General features: G+C 37.7%; 1 pseudogene; it reads right to left on the minus strand.

The window, feature by feature from the left end:
• Positions 1-12,905: 12,905 nt before the first annotated feature.
• LOC132275574 (small nucleolar RNA R71) lies at positions 12,906-13,004 on the minus strand (annotated as a pseudogene).
• Between the last annotated feature and the right edge of the window lie 6,056 nt (positions 13,005-19,060).

Below are 19,060 nucleotides of genomic sequence, written 5' to 3' on the forward strand. Positions count from 1 at the left end.
TATTTTTTTGATCCATTTTGTGTTGGGGTCACGGACTCAAAAATTTAACCTCTATTGTAACCCATATGTGAGATAAAAAATAAAAAAATAAATAAAAAATAAAAATTTATTTGATAAATTTTGGTGTCAAAACAAGTCCAATCGAATTATATGTTATATTTGTGATTTTGAATCTCGATTTCGCAAGCGCACTCCGATTCAAAGAGAATGACAGATTAGTCAAGGTAAGTGTGGACACCAGTGTTCATTTCAAAATTGATAGAAGTTTTGAAACTATTGCAAATGAATTTGTTCATTTTCTTTTGAACATGTTCAAGTTTGTTTTTGAAACTACCCTAAATGAACCTATTCATCTTTTTGTTAAGCCTCTTCAAGTAAGATTTTACACAAATTAAATTTTATTTATTTATTTATTTTTAATGAAAGTTGTTTTAGGTCTGTACAAAATCTATATAAACATTTTTTTTTTCTCATTTAGGATTTTCTATGGCTTTTGAATACAATTTTCAACAATCCTAAGAGATCCAATTTATGAGATTTTCTTAGTGTTTATTTTTCATATTAAGAGCACGCATATTTTACACACGAGTTATTTAGGATGTTAATTTCTATCAGATGTCTGAAGCATTGAAGATCCATTGATACCGTTTAGAAAAAAGCAAAGCTTCTTTTTATCTTCGTTATTTCAGATTTGAAGAAAAGGAGGGACCTATATGTGACGTCCCAAATTTTTCGGTATTTTTTAGACCATTTTCTCTTTATTTTATTTGTGCACGGGTTTCGTGCCACGGTTTACCGGGACTTGTTTGGGGTGTTTCTTCGGGTAGAACCCTTAGAAACTCATTTGGGTTTATTTCGGTTAATTTCGATTTTTGTGCCCGGGGAGATGCCGGGTGGGCCCCGCGATAGATTTTCGTGTTCCAAATTTTTTTTCAGCATAACTGTGGTCTTCATTTACATTGGAATTATTTAAATGATCATTAACTAATACATTCTTAAAATTCATTAACTAATTAAATCAACTAATAGATATATATATATATATATATACACAGTGACGGACCCAGAAAATTTGGTGAGGGGGGGCGAATTTTTAATTTGTGGGTACAAAATTATATGATGGGTTTATTTTTGTAATTTTAGTAGGGTTTTTTTCATAAATTTTAAAAAAATTTAAGTATAAAATGAAAAAAAAAAAATCAGTGGGGCAAATTATAATTATAGTGGGGCATCTTCATAAATTATCAAAATTTGAAGTATAAAATGCTAAAAAAAAAAAAGAATCCAGTGGGGGCGAATTGTAATTTTAGGGGGGGCATTTTCATAAATTTTAAAAACATTAGGGTATAAAATGAAAATATTAAAAATTCAGGGGGGGGCATCTGCCCCCCCTAGTCCCCTGCTGGGTCCGTCCATGTATATATATCTCTCTCATAGATCGGCTCGGATCGAATCGGATTTTAACAGCCTAATCCGTAATTCGATCCGTGAACTATGGACTCAATTTTTTTGAATCTGCCACCGATCTGTGAGTGTAGCAATCTGATCCAATTTGATCTGCGCAAATCCATTTGGATCTACGCAAATCCATTTGGATCGAATCAGATTTAATTCTTATAGAATTTCCAGTTCCTAATCTATATTTTTTACTAATCCTAGTATTTTGCATTTGTTATATTTTTCACTTTCAGGGCGTGTTCATTAATAGGAATAAATTTTTAATTTTGTTTAAAATTATAATTTTGATTTTTAGAAGTGAAACAGAAAGTAAAATCATGTTTAGTAATTGTCAACTAATTTTAGAATTTGAAAGTAAAAACACGTGTTTTTAATTAAAAATAAAAAAATTGTGATTTTGCTTTTGGTTCTCGAATTGGGAATAGGGATGGTAACAGGGGTGGTTTTGGGCGGGTGTACCCTTCCCCGCCCCTGCAACTGTTTAGAAACCTCCACCCCATCCCCGCCTAAAACCACTTAAACAGGGGGTCTTTCCACCCCATCCCCACTCCCGTTTCTTTTTTACCCTCACAGGCACCCGTCCCGCCCCGTTTAGTTCCGGAATTTCTTCTCCTTTTTAATTTTTTTCTACGAATACAATTGTATAACTATTGAAGAAACTCATAAAAATATGGAAAATCAATAATTTAACATAAAATTCAAGGGTATAGACTCTTAGTTCGTAGGGCTCTGCTGGTCTCTAGAATTACTGGGAAAGTGAGTTAATCTAACATAGGGTTCTAGAGCTAACTATTTATACTAATAATATAATGGTAATTTAGTAATTTAACCTACCTAAACGAGGCGAGGCGGGGTGACATCTCCTTGCCCCTGCCCCGAACCTGTGCAGGTTTTCACTAATAAAAGTCATCGTCGCCCAAATAAGCTAAACGGTCCCCCAAAACCTCTATTAATAGGGCGAGTACCCATCCCCGCGGGACAAATTGCTATCCCTAATTAGGAACAATAGTTAAAACTTCTAAATTACATTTAGAAACATAAAATATTTATGTTGCGTTTGTTAGAAATTATAAAATTTTCCAAAAATAAAAAATAAAACATAAATTATTGGATCATTAAAAGATTTGTGCAAACCTTTAATTTCAGGAAGGAAAGAAGGCACACGAATTTATATGGATTAGACTGTCTTTAACAGTGAATAATAATAATAATAATTATTATTATTATTATTTTTTTGGGTAAGCCATTGGTAAGGAAATGAATGCCAAATTGCCAACTCTGAGTCATGTTAGGGGGATAAAAATCGTCAATGGAATAAGAGATCTGTTCCATCGGTGAGAGACTTGTGGTTCAAAATGTGCCATGTTAGGGACTTTAGGAAGCAATTGTGCCAGGCATTTGTAGTACCAAATGTCAGTCATGTTGAGAGCATCCCCAGTGATAGCATTCATTTACATTCTACTCTTTGCATTTTGCATAAAGTGTAGTGTCACGTCAGCAATTGTGCTGACACGGCCCTACACTTGTTTTGAAGATCTAAAGCTATGTTATGCACCATTGTTTTACCTTCTACATTTTATTATATATAATCACTTTTATTATTTTATATACACAATTATACTACCACACACTATTACTTTTTTATTTTATATACACAATACCCACTTTTTGCATCTGTCAGAGGCTACTCAATTCTACACATTTGGAGTATCAAGTGTTGAATGTGTGGTGGGGGCCACAAATGTACAATGCGCACAAGAGAAGCATTGGTTCTCTGCAGACTTGGATATTGTACAAAAAAGCCCTGCGCTAGGGATGCTCTAAGGACGTTAGGAGGAAATATGATGCAACCTTCATATAATAATTGTTTTTAAATCTTTATATGATAAGGGTTGTGATGTATTAATTATATTTGAAGTTAATAATTCACTGAATAATTTCAAAAAAAAAAAAAGTCACATGACCTGTCATCACGCTAAGTTAAGAAATTTTGGAAGTAGTAAAGAGTGAGTGTGTGTTTAATCTGTATCTTTTTTAATCCATTGCCATCTGGATAGTATACAGTTTCAAAGGAGTTTTTCCGTACATTAATTCTTCTTCTCCTCTTACACGTAGAGGTCTCCTTGCACATATAGGGGTTTCTCGTTCTGATCATCAGAGTTCGAGTTCTTCCGTACGATGTTGCAGTCTTTGTCTAAAATGGATCTTTTTAAGTCTCAGATCCTTTATGCTTCCGGTTTGGGTCATGAAAGTTGTATGAGGTTGTATGGCTGGATAGGCAGTAGTGTGAGGTTGGTGCAAAATTGAGCTTTTTGCGGGATGGAATGATTTCTACAGCACCTCAAAAGTTTTTCCTATTGATCCGAGTATTGGACCACGGTCTTTTGTTACCCTTTTATTTCTAATGTTTTTATTGTCTATTTTTGCATCTTTGTTGTTGGATCTGCTTTTCTACTTTCCTATATACCAGCAACTCTACTCTTTGTGTTTCCTCTTGACGGGTTATATGATTATCCGTGCTGAAATTGCTCTGGTCGCCAGGGAGCATGTACAGTTGATGGGTTGCTGGATATAATGGTCTATTTGGTACGAGTCTGGTGTGTGAATTGTCAATTAGTCACCATAATCAGGGACGGGTTCATGTTGTGTATGGTTACCCCATAGATGGCGGCCTGCAGACATTATCTCCTTCATCGCCACCACAGTCTCTGGCGGTCAACGGTGAACCGGACCAAAACTCTTTGCCTGTCAATTGTGATGCTTCCTTGTCACGATTTTTCGATATCCTTCCTCGGCAACGTGGTTATGTGTATCTTTGCTATTGCCAGGCAATCTTGTCACATGACATCAGACTTACGTCTTTGGCTGTGCGTATTGTGCACATTGCGCAATGGGAGATTCTATATGGTTTGTGTATCCACTTTGTTTTGGTTAGGTCAGAGGGTTGTATCATGGGCTTGATGATCATTTGGGCCATGCCTTGCGCCCAATGGTGGGCCATGTGCACGTGCGGCTCCAAGATCTGTTTCTGGCCTCAAACATCATTATTCTTTTTGGTGTTGTAACCCACATTGAGCTTGTAACACACTTTTTGTATTGTGTGGTTAGGGTAGTGAAGCGTCTTCCATATGTTTCCTTTTGTGACATCCTCATTAGTAATTGTCGTCTCTGCAGCTACATGTTTTTCGACACATACTCTTCAATGGCCCCTTAAATTTCTGATTCTAAATTTGATTAGGGGATTGGTTCAGGCCTATGAGCTTTCTTCGGTTGTTATTGGGTTGCTTAAGGGTAATCTTTTTACTAAGGAGCCGCTCCACCTCATGCCCTTAGGTGGGACTCTTTGTTTTCGATCTGCATCTCTGCTCATTTTGTTGCTCCCTTTATGGTCGCTTCTTGGGACTGTTTAAGCCTATGATGAGTATTGTTTATCTACTGGTCTGCTTGTTATGTGTACTATGATATGTGAACCATTTAAAGAAGGCCCATTAGTGGCTATGGATTTAAATGGTTTGGTAGATTTTATCCCTGGGCTTTCTGTCTATTTCTCTACACATCTTGTTGTGGGTTCTTCAACTATCTCTCTTTGCTGACCAGCGAATTTACGTTGGGTTCTTCCCGGTTTACTAGAGTTATAGTGTATTAAGAATGCCTCATCTTCAGTTTCCATGTGTTTTGAGAGGCGAGGGAACCGTTTTTTTGGATTCTAAGGGTTTTGTCTTACAGGTTGTTGTTGTCAATATCTCGACAGCAATGCCATGTTTTTATGAGGCTGTCTTATGTCATGTCTTGATGGCATTTCTTTTTTCTTCCATTGATATCCGTATGGTACTCCAGGTTCTCCCTTCGATTTAGGTTAACTCTGTTTATAGACAGAGGTACAAGGTTGACGAGGCCGTTTCTATATGCCAAAATAATGTAGTGAATGTGCGGTTCAAGAAAAGCTTTTTTGGTCAAGTTTAAATTTCTAAAAACCACTACCACCACAACTACTAACGTAGCAAGAGTGAGTAGGGATCGTTCCAAGGGATTGTGGACGTGTTTGCAATGGAAACAATATATAGGGTTAGTAGGTCAAGTGATAAAAAGATGATTTGTTTGGTTGATTAAACTACAATGCAATTGAAATTAAAGCAAGTAAAAGGTAACAATTTAGAAAGTAGGGAAAAAGATATAAAAGGGAGGACTTGGGGTACTAGAGATCACCACTAAGCTTGACTTCACTAGACACTAGTAATTATATATCAATGGGAAAATTGAATTGTAATTTGTGTGTGTGTGTGTGTCATTAATTGAAACTAAGCATGGATGGCAAATAAGTATAAATTGTCTAGCTAATTCAAATGGAAAGCACAAACTATCAAGTGAGACCAAAATCCATTCAATGAAACCATAATTTATGCACACACAACTATCTAGAAGCATACACCCTTTGCATTCATAAGTATGGAACACCAAGAAATAAGAATAGATTGTCCACCTATCTATGAATCTAAAGCAACTACACTATAACTACACTAAAGACATGAAAATTAAACTAAGTAAGCTAAAGGTGTGGCACAATCCATCAAGAAACAAGTGTGAACCATCAAATAAATTACAAGAGTGTTCAATTAAGCACTATGTTTTGACCATCTCTAGATTAACTTCATCCATACACATAGACATGCATAAATTTCACTAAATCTAGAGAAAAGCACATGAATCATCCATTCTATCATACATAGACATATGATTAGAAATAGACAATCAATTGAAAGCATTAATCCATACACATCAAGTAGAAACCACAAGATATATATATAAATCCAAGATCAAAACATTTATTATAAGTAAATCCCCAAAAATATACAAAGCAACTTAGGGGTTACTCTAGCCCCAAGTAGATGTCTAGCCACTCATTGAAGCAGTCATCCAACCCTCAAGGGCAATCTCCATGGTAGGAATGACCTCCTTCTTGATGGAAACCTTAGAAGAATGGAAGAACTCCCAAAATGTGTAAAAGTTCTCTAGTCTCTAGCCTCCTTTCCAAGATATAAGATATGATATGTGTAATGAACATATGAAGATGATGCTTTTAAAATGGCTCCAAATGCTTATATATGAGGCTCAAGTGTTACACCCAATGGTTTGGATTCGTACACTAGGGTCCTTGCAATGATTGCACAATAAACCAACTTTTAATGAGCTAGACTTTGTTTCATTTCGGACTTGAGGAGGTTCGATCGATCGAACTGTGGTGAGATCGATCGAACTTAGGTGCAATCCATCAAATGCTGAAGAGATCAATCATCTTTGGCGGCGCCTTTTTGAATAAACACAAATCTTTGAGATATTTTGGGAAAGAAACAAAAGTGGTAGGTGGGGTGGTAGGTTTGGATAAGATCGAATAATTTCGATCGATCTAAGAAAGGTTGGATCGATTAAAGATGGTGATATCTTTTGGATAAGGACAATTGTTTGGATCCATTTTGATGAGGCCAGATCGATCTTGCTCTGATCGATCGAAGGAATGTTGAGATCTATCGAACTTGCTATTTTTCCACACTTTGCTTCCACTTTGCTCCTTTCTTCCATTCAGCTTGATATTGCTTCTTTTAAGCTCTTATTTGGCTGAATTAACTTATTTTTGGGATAAGCACTTAAAAAGGGCAATTACACGAAATTAGTCTAAGTCGACGGAAAAATAAGATAGATAAAGGTTCTAGAATACCTAAGCTTAATGGGTTTAATTGCGCACTTTTCAGCGCTCATCACACCCCCAAACTTAAATATTGGTAGTCCCTAGTAATGAACTACGAAGTAAAGGAATGAAATGAACGACTATACAACTATGAACTAGAAAGTAATAAATGGATAACGCCACTTTCGTAGGGAACACGATTGTATTTAGCATATGCAACGAGCCTTTTAAACCCCTAGGTTACTCTTAGTGGACGAGTGAAGTCTCATGAGGGTTTCAAGGAATGATACCCACAAACATTAAACTTATTCTCACAAAAGAGGCACCAATATTGCAAACAAGTATTAGGAGAAAACTTCCTCAAGTATGTAATTTTTCAACCATTTCCAAGTAATCTCCCAAAATTTTAACATCAGGCAAACAAGTATGGTCATCCATACATCAAGAAAATGATCATGCAAATCAAAACAACTCTAGAATCCTTTTTGAGTGGACCTGCATCAAATATGTTGCTATCTTAGCCAACTAAAGAAATGATCACATCTTTACCCTCAAGCTAGCACACAAATCTAGTACCAATCATCAAGATAAAGAGTGAACCTTTTATTAAAGCTTTATTGATCTAGGTGCACTTATTCTTTTCACTCATATTTTTTTTTTTTTTTTTTTTTTTTTTTTTTTTTTTTCTAATCCTAAGGATCAAAGATGGAAGCATAGTGCAATATGTTAATCTATTAAGCTTTCCAGTGATCCATGAGGTCGAGTCTTAGGTCAATGACTCCCAAACCAGACGGTTTTAGGGCACTAGGTTTTCAAACACCCCTAAGGACTTACAAGCTCAAATCAATTAGACTACAAATCAAAACAACCTCTATTTAATTCTTTCCCACTTCTCACCTTTTTGGGAGAAGTCCTCAACTTTTTTTTTATTTTTATTTTAGTAGATCAATTATTAACCTAGAGTTTGGGCCCTCCACTTTTCGACGCAAGAAATTCAATACTTAATGAGGCTAGAATCCCGGCTACTTAATGAAAAAGGATTGTTATCCACTTTTGTCAAAATGAAAGCTTTCAATCCACTAGTAGCTTAATTGGGATATAGCCAATTCAATATTCAACAAAGCATGTACCCCACAAATGAATGCTAGTGTGCGCCTGTGCTAGTGTAGAATCCTAGAGCGAATCTCAAAACAATCACAAAATTAGGATGATGTGGACCACAAGTGTAAGTAATATATCAATCTTTTGAAAAATTTACTCCTAAATGGCATCCAAAAGGCATACAAGGAGTATTGAACTCTCAAGTCAAGCAATTTTTAAATTTTAAGCAATATAGTCCTTAAAAGATCAAAATCACAGTTAGTTATAGACCAATCATAGAAAATCCATTAAATACACAAGTCTTGCTCAAAATTTTTAATTTTGAATTAAAAGCAAACACTACAATTAACACCCATTACCGACAAACTTAAATGGCACAGTGCCCTTAATGTGCAAAGAGAACAAAAGGAAAGAGTATACCAGTGCAACTAAGGCAAAGAATGGCCGGCACACAAATATCCAAAGTGGGTGGTACAACCCCCCCAAACTTGGAATTAACCGCGGTCCTAAAAAAATGGCACTTGAATAAAACTCATCAAATAACAAAAGGATAATAACAGTGCACAGTGACCATGTAAGTATAAATGGGATAGTAAATGAAGTAAAGAGAGAGGAATAAGGGTGGTCCCGAAAAAATTTGGGCAACACTCTCTCTCATTGAAGTCACTGGGATGTACCTAATAAATGGAGTCAATCATAGATAAATGTATCAATATAAAATCCAAACATCCAAAAATATCATGCATAGAAAAAGAAAAATAATGTACAGCACATCATAGTATCAGGGCTAATAGACTGGCCACAAAAATATCATAACAATAGCAATGTAACAGTAATGTATCACAGATATATTAAATGAGGTGAGTAAAGAGATAGAGAAATCAGGCAGAGGAGGTAGGGCGAGTGGGGCGTGATCCCCGAATATCTCTGGATATGTCATGCAACGTAGCTAAGACATCCGCATGGAGAGTATAAATGTCTGCTCTAGGGGAGACTACTGTATCCTCAATGACTGGACACACTCTCCTAGGCTCGGTGTCAGAACTGGAGCCTCAGGTATGATTGGATTATAAAACTATAGTACATCCTAATCCTGCTCCTGGAAATGAACTAGTGACCTAGCTGGAGAGTGATGATGTAACTCCTCTAGAGGCTACTGCTCCAGGTCTATATCTATATGTGCTGCAGCCGCCGGTGCGTCTACTAGATCGTCTGCTACTGCTGCTGCTGCTGCCATCTCTGCCTCCTCAGCCTCTATAGCCTCCTCTACTGCTAAAATAGCATCATGCTCCAAGCTCTTGATAAGGGCATTATAGCTCTTGTTCCAGTCCTTCTTGCCGTAGTGGCAAGCCCCTGACTCAGTATGCTCATGTGGATGGAAAGGGTAGCGCTGGTCCCGGAGGATCTGAGTAATAAGATAAGCGAATGGGAGATATTTAGCCCGCTTGGGCTTGGCTTTACTGATATAATTTGTATACAACTTCATCATGATACTCCAGTAGAGTGCAAGAATGGAGAAGCAGTTGATGAGCACTGAAAAGTGTGTATTCAAACCCCTTAAGCTTAGGCATTCTAGTTCCTTTATCTATCTTACTTTATCATTTTAGATTGATTTCGTATTATTTCCATTTTCAGGCACTTATCCCAAAAATAAGCTAACTCAGTCAAATAAGAGCTTAATTGAAGCAATTATGGGATTAAACAAAGAAAGGAGCAAAGTGGAGAAAGAAGGAAGCAAATGAAGCCAAAGGTGGGAAGCAGCAAAGTTCGATCGATCCAAGTTCAAAGCTCGATCGATCGAACAATGATCGATCTCAGCACTTCAAGATAGATCCAAGCCTTGGCCCAAAAGCATAAAGTCCAAAAGTTCGATCGATCCAACACCACCCTTCGATCGATCGAACACTTTTGTCCTTATTCAAATGATTGATCCTATCCACAACTGTACCACCCACTAACCACTTTTGTCCTTTTCCCAAAAATATCTCCCAAAATATCTTAGATTTGTTTTTTCCTAAAAAGCTCAGCCAGTTGGATAGATCCAGCCTAAGTTCGATGGATCTCAGCCAGTTCAATCGATCCAAGTCCAAGGTTCGATCGATCGAACTTCCTCCAGTGCAAAAAAGTTAAATTTCCATCTCATTGAAAGTTGTCCTTTATCCAATCATTAGGGAATATTGTGTGCACGACCCCAGCTCATTTTGGGTGTCATTTTGACCTACCTATATAAGATAAGGATTATTTTTTACAAAGAGAGCCAATATCATTTTCATATCATCTCTTGGAGAGGAAACTTAGAGGAAGAGGAGGCTAGAGACACCATTGGAGACTCTTCATCAACCAAGGAGCAAATCTCTTCCATGGAGTTAGCCCTTTAGGGTTGGAGCAATATCACCATGAGTGGCTAGACATCCTCTTGGGGCTAGAGTTAGCCCCAAGCATGCTTTCTATATCTTAATCTTGTGTATTATTGAGGGATTAGTGTTGTAATTAATGTTTTGACAGTTTGATATATATAGATCTTGTTTGTTCAATGATTTATGTGGTTTAATGCTTCCAATTGATCATTTCATTCTATCCATGTATCTGTGTATGCTAGAATTGATGTTCATGTGCTTGTCTCTAGATTTTGTGTTATTGATGCATGTCTATGTGTATTGATGCTACAGATTTTGAGATTGTCTAGACATAGTGCTTAAAAGAATCCTTTTGTGATTTTCTTGATGGTTCATACTTATTCCTTGATGGATTGTGCCTCTTCCCTAGTTTATTTTCATGCTAGTAGTGTAGATGTGGTGTAGTATTAAATGGGAGGACAATCTATGCTTTTTGTTTGATGATCCAAGCTTTTGAATACAAGAAGCATATGTCTCTAACCTTGTGTTGTATTTAGATTGTGAGCTTAATGAAAGGATTAATGATTTGTTTTGATCTATTGTGCCTTTCACATGTTGTTTAGACAATATAAGCTTCATTGCTTAGATATATTGTGCCTTTCACATGATGTTTAGATAATACATGCTTAACTAGTCATCCTTGCTTGTTGAATCAACCAAACACACACACACTTCAATATTGCAACACACCATTTTCCCTCATTAGTCACTTGTCAACGATATAGAAATGTATTGCTTGGTGGTAATCTCTAAACCTTAAGATCTCTCTCTTCCTTACTTACTCTTAATTGCATTCTTTTGTTATCACTTAGTTTAATTTAGTTGTTATCTAATCAACCAACCAACCAATTGTTTGATCACTCAACCTACTAGCCTTAATAGCGATTCCATGACCTTGTTCGATCCTCATAATCCCTTGGGACGATTCCTACTCGCCCTAACTATATTTATAGTGATGGTAGTAGTGGCTTCTATAAATGTAAAACTCTTGGCCCTCGCCTTAAAATCCAAACACTCTTAAGCTTGATATGGTGTAGCGACCCTCACAAAGGACCACGTCAGTTTTTAGCGCCGTTGCAGGGGATTGATTGATTTGATTAGGCAACGTCGAATTTGTGGAATCAATTAGGATTAGTATTCTTTTGATCGTGTCTTTACTTTATTTTTTATTTTTCTTTTTGGTTACTTATTGTGTTGTTCTTACTTAACTAGGTGCATTATTGGAGAAGAAGCAAGCAAAGGAGCATTCAAGCTATGCAAAGAAAGTAAAAAAGCTAAAAATTCTAAAAATTTGCTAAGCTAAGCTTGAAATTTGGAGTTGAAGTGCTAAAGGACCTTTGTGAGACTTTCTTTACTCAATCCTTTAGTTAAATCGTCGGCCCGCGTGGAGGCTTATTTTTAATTGTTCTTACATCATTGTTGTTAAAGTATGGGAGTATGAATTAAGTGTTTGTGGAAGAAGTCTAATTGCATTGTTGTGAAGACATAGTGTTTGTCATTCTTTGTGTTTCTTTATGTTTTGCATTGTGCATGCATAGACGTCGTTCATTGAGACCAACTCTTGTCCCTCTTGATTTGCATCTTGAATCCATCGTTAGAAATCCTAGGGGAAGAGGAAGTTCAAATAGAGCTAATCTATCAATGGATGACCATAATAATAATGATCATGTTGAGGACCTTGGTTACATAGACCAACAAGGTAGCCTTCATCCCAATGTGCACAATAAGAACATATAAGTACCATTAGGCATGCCTAGGCTATTCATTCACCAACCACCACAACAACAAGGCCAAGTTCCATATGGAATGCCAAGGCCAATGTATGCTCCATAACCTCCCATCATCAATCAAGGAATTCAAAACCAAGGTGTTCATGTTGTACCTCAAGTAGCTAATCCACCTCTTACTTTAAGAGACCATTATGTGTCTAACGAGTATAATGCACCTACATGCATCCAATTGCCTCCATTTAGAGCACATCATTATGAAATTAAGCCACAAACCATTCAAATGCTTCCTAACTATCATGGACTTCCAAGTGAAGAACCTTACAAGCATTTGGATAAGTTTCTTGAAGTATGTTCCACCGTAAAATATACAGACATGCCGGAAGAGGTTTTAAGACTCAAACTTTTTCCATTCACCTTAAAAGACAAGGCAAAGTATTGGTTTAACAATCTTAGGACTTTTTCAATCACTTCTTGGGCAGATATGTAACAAGAATTCTTGAAGAAGTACTATTCGATTTCTAAGACCAATGCCATGAGAACCTCAATTCGAGAATTTTCACATGGGGATGGAGAAACGTTTCATGAGGCATGGGAACGCTTTAATGAGTTTCTTAGGAAATGTCCACATCATGACATGCCCAAATGGCAATTAATTCAATATTTCTTTGAGAGCTTATCGGACAACTATTAGGGTATGGTTGATGCTTCCATGGGTGGCTCATACATTGACAGGCATGAGGATGACGTATGGCGTCTCTATGAGAGCATGAGTGAAAATTATTTGCATAGAACACTATCGTCCAAGAATGGTAGAAATTCACAAGGTAGGAAGAGTGTTGGCTTACATCAAGTCGACCATTCAAATGAAATAGACGCTGAAATGAAGTCTTTATCTCAAAGGTTTGATCAATTTTTGATTAACCAAAACTCGGTGAACCAAGTATCTACCTTCCCTAACCATTCTCATCGTGCATCAAATGAAACATATATGACTTGTTCTAGTGTTCTTCATTCTACTTCTCATTGTCCTCACGGACAAGTCTAAAATGAACTTAATGAACAAGTCAATGCAGCTTTTGTGAACTAAGGGAATAATCCTTATGGCACTCACTATAATCCAAGTTGGAGGAATCATCCGCATCTCTCTGGGAAAAACCAAGGAGAGGGCTCAAACCCTTCCCAAGGTGGTTTTCAAGGGAAGTACATTCCACCTCCACTTCAAAACCAAGGATCCCAAGGTTATAAACCTTATCAATCACAAGGGAATCAATTTGCTAATTCTTATTTTCCTAATCAATCTTATTCCCAAGGAAATACTAGAAGTCTCGCCTTTGAAGAAAAAGTTTTGAATGTTTTGGGCACTTTAGAGGCTAACACACAATTGCTTCATTCTCACTCTCAATCTATTGCAAAGCTAGAAACCCAAGTAGGGCAAATAGCAAGCACCCTCAATGCAAGAGAGATGGGAAAAATGCCCATTAATGCCCCACCTAAGCAACAATGTGTTGTGAAAACCCATTCCTCATTGGAAGGCCACACCATTGAACATATTAATGCGGTGACTACCTTGCGGAGTGGTAGGATTGTGGACAATCAAGTAGAAATGTCCAATGAAGAGAGTGAACCGGTGCAACCTCAAGTTGTCACCCATCCCGTTTCACATCCCATTCCTTCTTCATTACATATAAATGACCTTATAAATGAGAAAGTTTTGAAAAATGTATTTGAAAAAGAAGTTTTGAAAATGATGTTGAAAAAGTTTTGTTGAAAAATGATTTGAAAACTTCTTGTGTTGAAGAGAGTTCAAAAGAAAATTCTGAAAAAGTGTTTGAACCAAAAGTTCCATTTCCGGATGCCTTAAAAGGATCCATTTCAAAAGATAAGCAAAAAGTAAAAACCAATGAAATTATGGAAATGTTTAGGCAAGTGAAAGTTAATCTTCCACTATTGGATGCAATCAAGCAAATTCCGGCTTATGCCAAATTCTTGAAAGACTTGTGCACCCAAAAGCGGAAGAACAAGAGCCAAACACCAAGAAAAGTGGTTTTGACCGAGCAAGTAAGCTCAATTTTGCAACATAACACTCTTCCAAAGTCTAAGGACCCAAGTTCACCCACTACATCATGCATTATTGGTGATCATATCATTAATCGGGCACTTCTTGACTTAGGAGCAAGTGTTAACCTTCTTCCATACTCGGTTTATGTTAAATTGGCCCTAGGTGAATTAAAACCGACGTCGGTAGTTTTGCAACTTGCTGACCGATCCATTAAGAAGCCTAGGGGTATAATTAAGGTTTTTGTTATTAAGATTGATAAATTCTTCTTCCCGGTTGCTTTCGTTGTCATAGACACCGAACCGGTCCCCAATCCTAAGAGCCAAATTCCCGTTATCTTTGGCCGTCCTTTCTTGGCAACTGCCAATGCCAACATCAATTGTAGGACGGGGATAATGAAGATCTCATTTGGCCACATAAAGGTGAAGTTGAATATCTTTAATCCCATACCCAATTCATTTGACAAATATGAAGGAGAGGTTAATATTGTAGATAAATGTCATGATTTTCAATGTCAAGGAAATGACCTTTTGTGTAAGACCAAAACTTTCAAAGGATCATCTTCAACCTTGCATTCTAAAAATCTTGTTTCAAATTCTTGCTTTGAAAGGGCATGGAAGCCCAAAGGTTATGATTGCATAGACAAGGGACCAAAGGTTTCTTTTGAGCTTAATCCAACAAGTTCTTCAAAAAACCATTTGTTGGGTGGAGTTCAAAGCATCTATCACCCCAACAAGGAGGGGATGCATTATAAAATCTTTGATCCGGGCTAAAAGAGCCCAATGTCTTGCTAGAGATGTTAAAGACTAGCAAAAGCATTTCGTAGGGTGTCAAAACCCTATTCCTCCCCCATTTCTATCTTTCATTTTATTTCTTGCGAAGTTTAGATACTTGTTTTTGGTTCTCATATGCATTGAAAGGAACTTTGGTGAGGATTGCATGAGCTTTCATGTCATTATTGAGCATTCTCCATAGTTCGATCGATCTCAAACTTGAGCTCGATCAATCGAACTCCATTCTGCATCCAACACTTAGAAAAATTTTCGACCTGCAGAAACCTGCATCCAAATCACCTCTTTGTCACATCGTTCGAACTAACTCTTAGATCGATCCAACTTCCAAGTTCAATTGATCTCATGTTCCAACACTTAGCCAATTTTCTGAGCCAAAAACCTGCATATTTTTGCTCTCTGTCTGATCAATTGAACTCTTGTTTCGATCGATCTCAGTTCTTCATTTCATTATTTTGACTTTATTTTGAATTTTCAAATTTTCAAATTTTCAAAAATCCAAAAATATATTCACTTTTATTTTATTTTCATTTCATTTTATTTTATTTTTCAAAAAGTTTTCAAAAATTCAAAAATATTTTCACTTTTATTTAGTTTTTAATTATTATTGTTTATTTAATTTATTCTAATATATATATATATATATATATATATAATTAAAAAAAATACCAAAAATATTTTATTCTATTTTATTTTACTTTATATTCCAATTTTTAATTTTAATTTTGCAATTTTCAAAAATTTCAAAAATCCAAAAATACTTTGAAGAGAGTTCATCAAAGTTCAATCGATCTCAGTTGAAGTTCGATCGATCGAACTTTGTCGGGAATGTTTTTAAAAATAGAACCGAGGGTTTTTTAGATCGATACCTTAGATCGATCTCACCCTCTCTGCAAACCCTAACCCCCTTCTCCGTTGCCATTGTGCCATCACCTCTCCCACCTTCGGTGAACTTTCCGGCGAGCATCTAAGCATCAATCTCTCTCTCCCTTCTCGGATTCATCTTCACTCTTCCACATCTCCACTTCTCTCATCGTTTGAGGTAAGATTCGAGAATGTCCTTCATGATTTAAGCTTCAATCTTGTGCATACATGCTTCATATGTTGAATACATACTATATACATTACACAATCCTTCATTGTTAAAGCTTGAAGTATTTGTGTCTACATATATATATGTGTATATATGTGTATATATTTTTGATGATTTGATTCTATTTGGGAGTATGGGCTTTGAACAGTGGCTAGGATTAATTGATTTGTTGTGTTGATGGGCCCGCGAACACGTTCGTGTGGGCCCCATGCTTCCAAAGTCACAGATCTGTGACCTTTGAGTTTTCATCGACGCACAGTTCGATCGATTGAACTTGTATCTCAGATCGATTTTGAGAGATCGATCGAACTCATGTCTCTGATCGATCGAAGTTGTAAGATCGATCTCACTTATTTTCGATCGATCCGACTTTTATGATCGATCTCACTTCTTTTTCTGATCGATCGAACTTCACATATCTCACACACACACTTCATTCATCATATCTTATGTTCATGTTATCTCATATATGCCCAATGCTTGTGATATTCCACATTGGATGCATTTCATACTTACATTGTTTAGCATGTTTCATATCTTTCCACTTGCATAGATTCATGTCATATCCATTTTGTCTATTTTACTTGACATTCATGTTTCTATATTGTGCTTAAAATTTCTTATTCTGGTACTAACTCCCATTGCAAATTTTTCTTTTTCTTTTTGCAGGCCATGGTTAAGAGGAAGACTGTTGCCAACAGGCAACACGGGCCCACCCGACACATTAGGCCACAGACAGAGGAGCCAGCAGAGCCTTCTCATGTACAGGAGGAGCCAGCACAGGCTACCCCACCTCAGTCACCATCTCATGAGGCCGAGGATGACTATATACCATCCACCTCTGTGGCTCATCCTGCATTCACTCCATCACCATCTCCACCTCATACTGGAGCTGAGCATTCACCTATACCAGCTCAGTCAGCTCATCTGGAGTGTGAAAGGCCCGCGCCTCTATATGCGTATATGACGGTCGACCATGAGTCAATGTTCGACATGGTTTTTTTCTCTAAATCGGTGCTAACCCGATCCGCCTACCATGACATCATTCAGAGGGGCCTGGCCACTATTCTTGCCCCCGTCACAGAGCCGGTCTACCCGCGGCTGGTACGATTGTTCTACCAAAACCTCCGACCATCGCCGTGTACCACAGCAGAGCTAGTCACCTCTGTAGATGGCCATCAGATCACCATCACAGTGGACTTTCTAGCCCGCTCTTGCCGCTGTCCACATCGCTGCCCTCCAGAGCTTCAGGAGATATATCTAAGGATATACAGGCCTTCCTACGCCGACATGGCAGTTTATCTTACAGGTCACCATGCTAGAGGTAAGACCTTCACCACTCGGACATTCTTTCTAGATGACCTATGGTTCACCGATTCTGTTCTCTATCAGAACATATACATGGCCGGGCACAAGATTCAGAGGAGGGGCGATTATCTGACAGCCCTCTACGCCTTCTACACAGGGCACTGGGTGTCTATTCTTGCACTCATCTAGAGCGTGATGAGAAAGCTATATGACGAGTACATCAGCAAGGAGCTGCCCGGACGGGCTAAGTCTCTTCCATTCAGCCACCTCATCACCCAGATTCTCATAGACCAGCACTACCCTATTCACCCTCAAGAGCACCCCGAGAGAGGTTCCTGTCATTTCCTGAAGAAGGACTGGGACAAGAGCTACCGATCCATCATTACTCGCCTACAGGACCACGCAGTAGTGGCTGCAGCGGAGTTATAGGAGGAGGAGGCACAGGCAATAGCAGCAGCTCCCGTAGTGGACGACACACCAGTCGATCCAACTGCAGATCATATAGATATTGACTTAGAGCGCCCTGCAGATGACACAGAGCAGCACTCTCGAGCCAGGTCGCCCATTCATGAGTAGGAGCAGACTCAGGAGTTTTCTTCTGACTCTTCTATGCCTGAGGCTCCAGATCTAACCCCCGGCTTTCAAGTACGTCTGCAGATGCTTGAGGATGCTGTTGTTACCATAAGAGCTGATCTCACAGTCCACAGAGCTGATTTTGCTGCCTTCCGCACGGATGTCGCTACTATGTTCCGAGATCTATACTGAGATATCCGCGGAGCCCGACCTGCCCGTCCTACCTCATCCTCCTGAGTTCCCAGTTCCTTTTATCTTATGATCCCTCTCTCCTATTAATACTTTACTTTTGTCACTGTACATTATTATTTTTACAGCCGGTCTGTCGGCTTTGATATTTTTGTTATACCTACACTTTATCTATTTTATATATCTGTTTTTGCTATGGATGTCATATGATTATATTCTCATATCTGTATGTTTGACTCCATCAGGTGCATCACAGTGACTTCAGTGAGAGAGTACTACCCGATTTTCAGGACCACCCTTATACCTCTCTCATTTCTTTGGATACTTCAGTCCCGATCATTCTATGCCTTAGTTGCACTAGTATAATCTTTCCCTTGTTCTCTTGCACATTGAGGACATTGTGCCATTTAAGTTTTGGGGGGAATGGTGCTTTATAGTTTGTGTTAGTTTTAAATTCAAATTTTGAGCATGACTTGTGTATTTGAGGGATATTTCTATGATTGGTCCATATCTAGCTATGATTTTGATCTTTTGAGGACTATATTACTTAAAATTTAAAAATTGCTTGACTTTAGAGTCCAATACTCCTTGTATGCCTTATAAATGCCATTTAGGAGTAAATTTTTCGAAAGATTGTTATCTTGCTTACACTTGTGGTCCACATCATCTTAATTTTGTGATT

Source organism: Cornus florida, unplaced genomic scaffold, assembly GCF_030987335.1.
Source record: "Cornus florida cultivar Cherokee Brave unplaced genomic scaffold, ASM3098733v1 CherokeeBrave_3.0.0_Hap2_Chr09, whole genome shotgun sequence".
NCBI lineage: Eukaryota > Viridiplantae > Streptophyta > Magnoliopsida > Cornales > Cornaceae > Cornus > Cornus florida.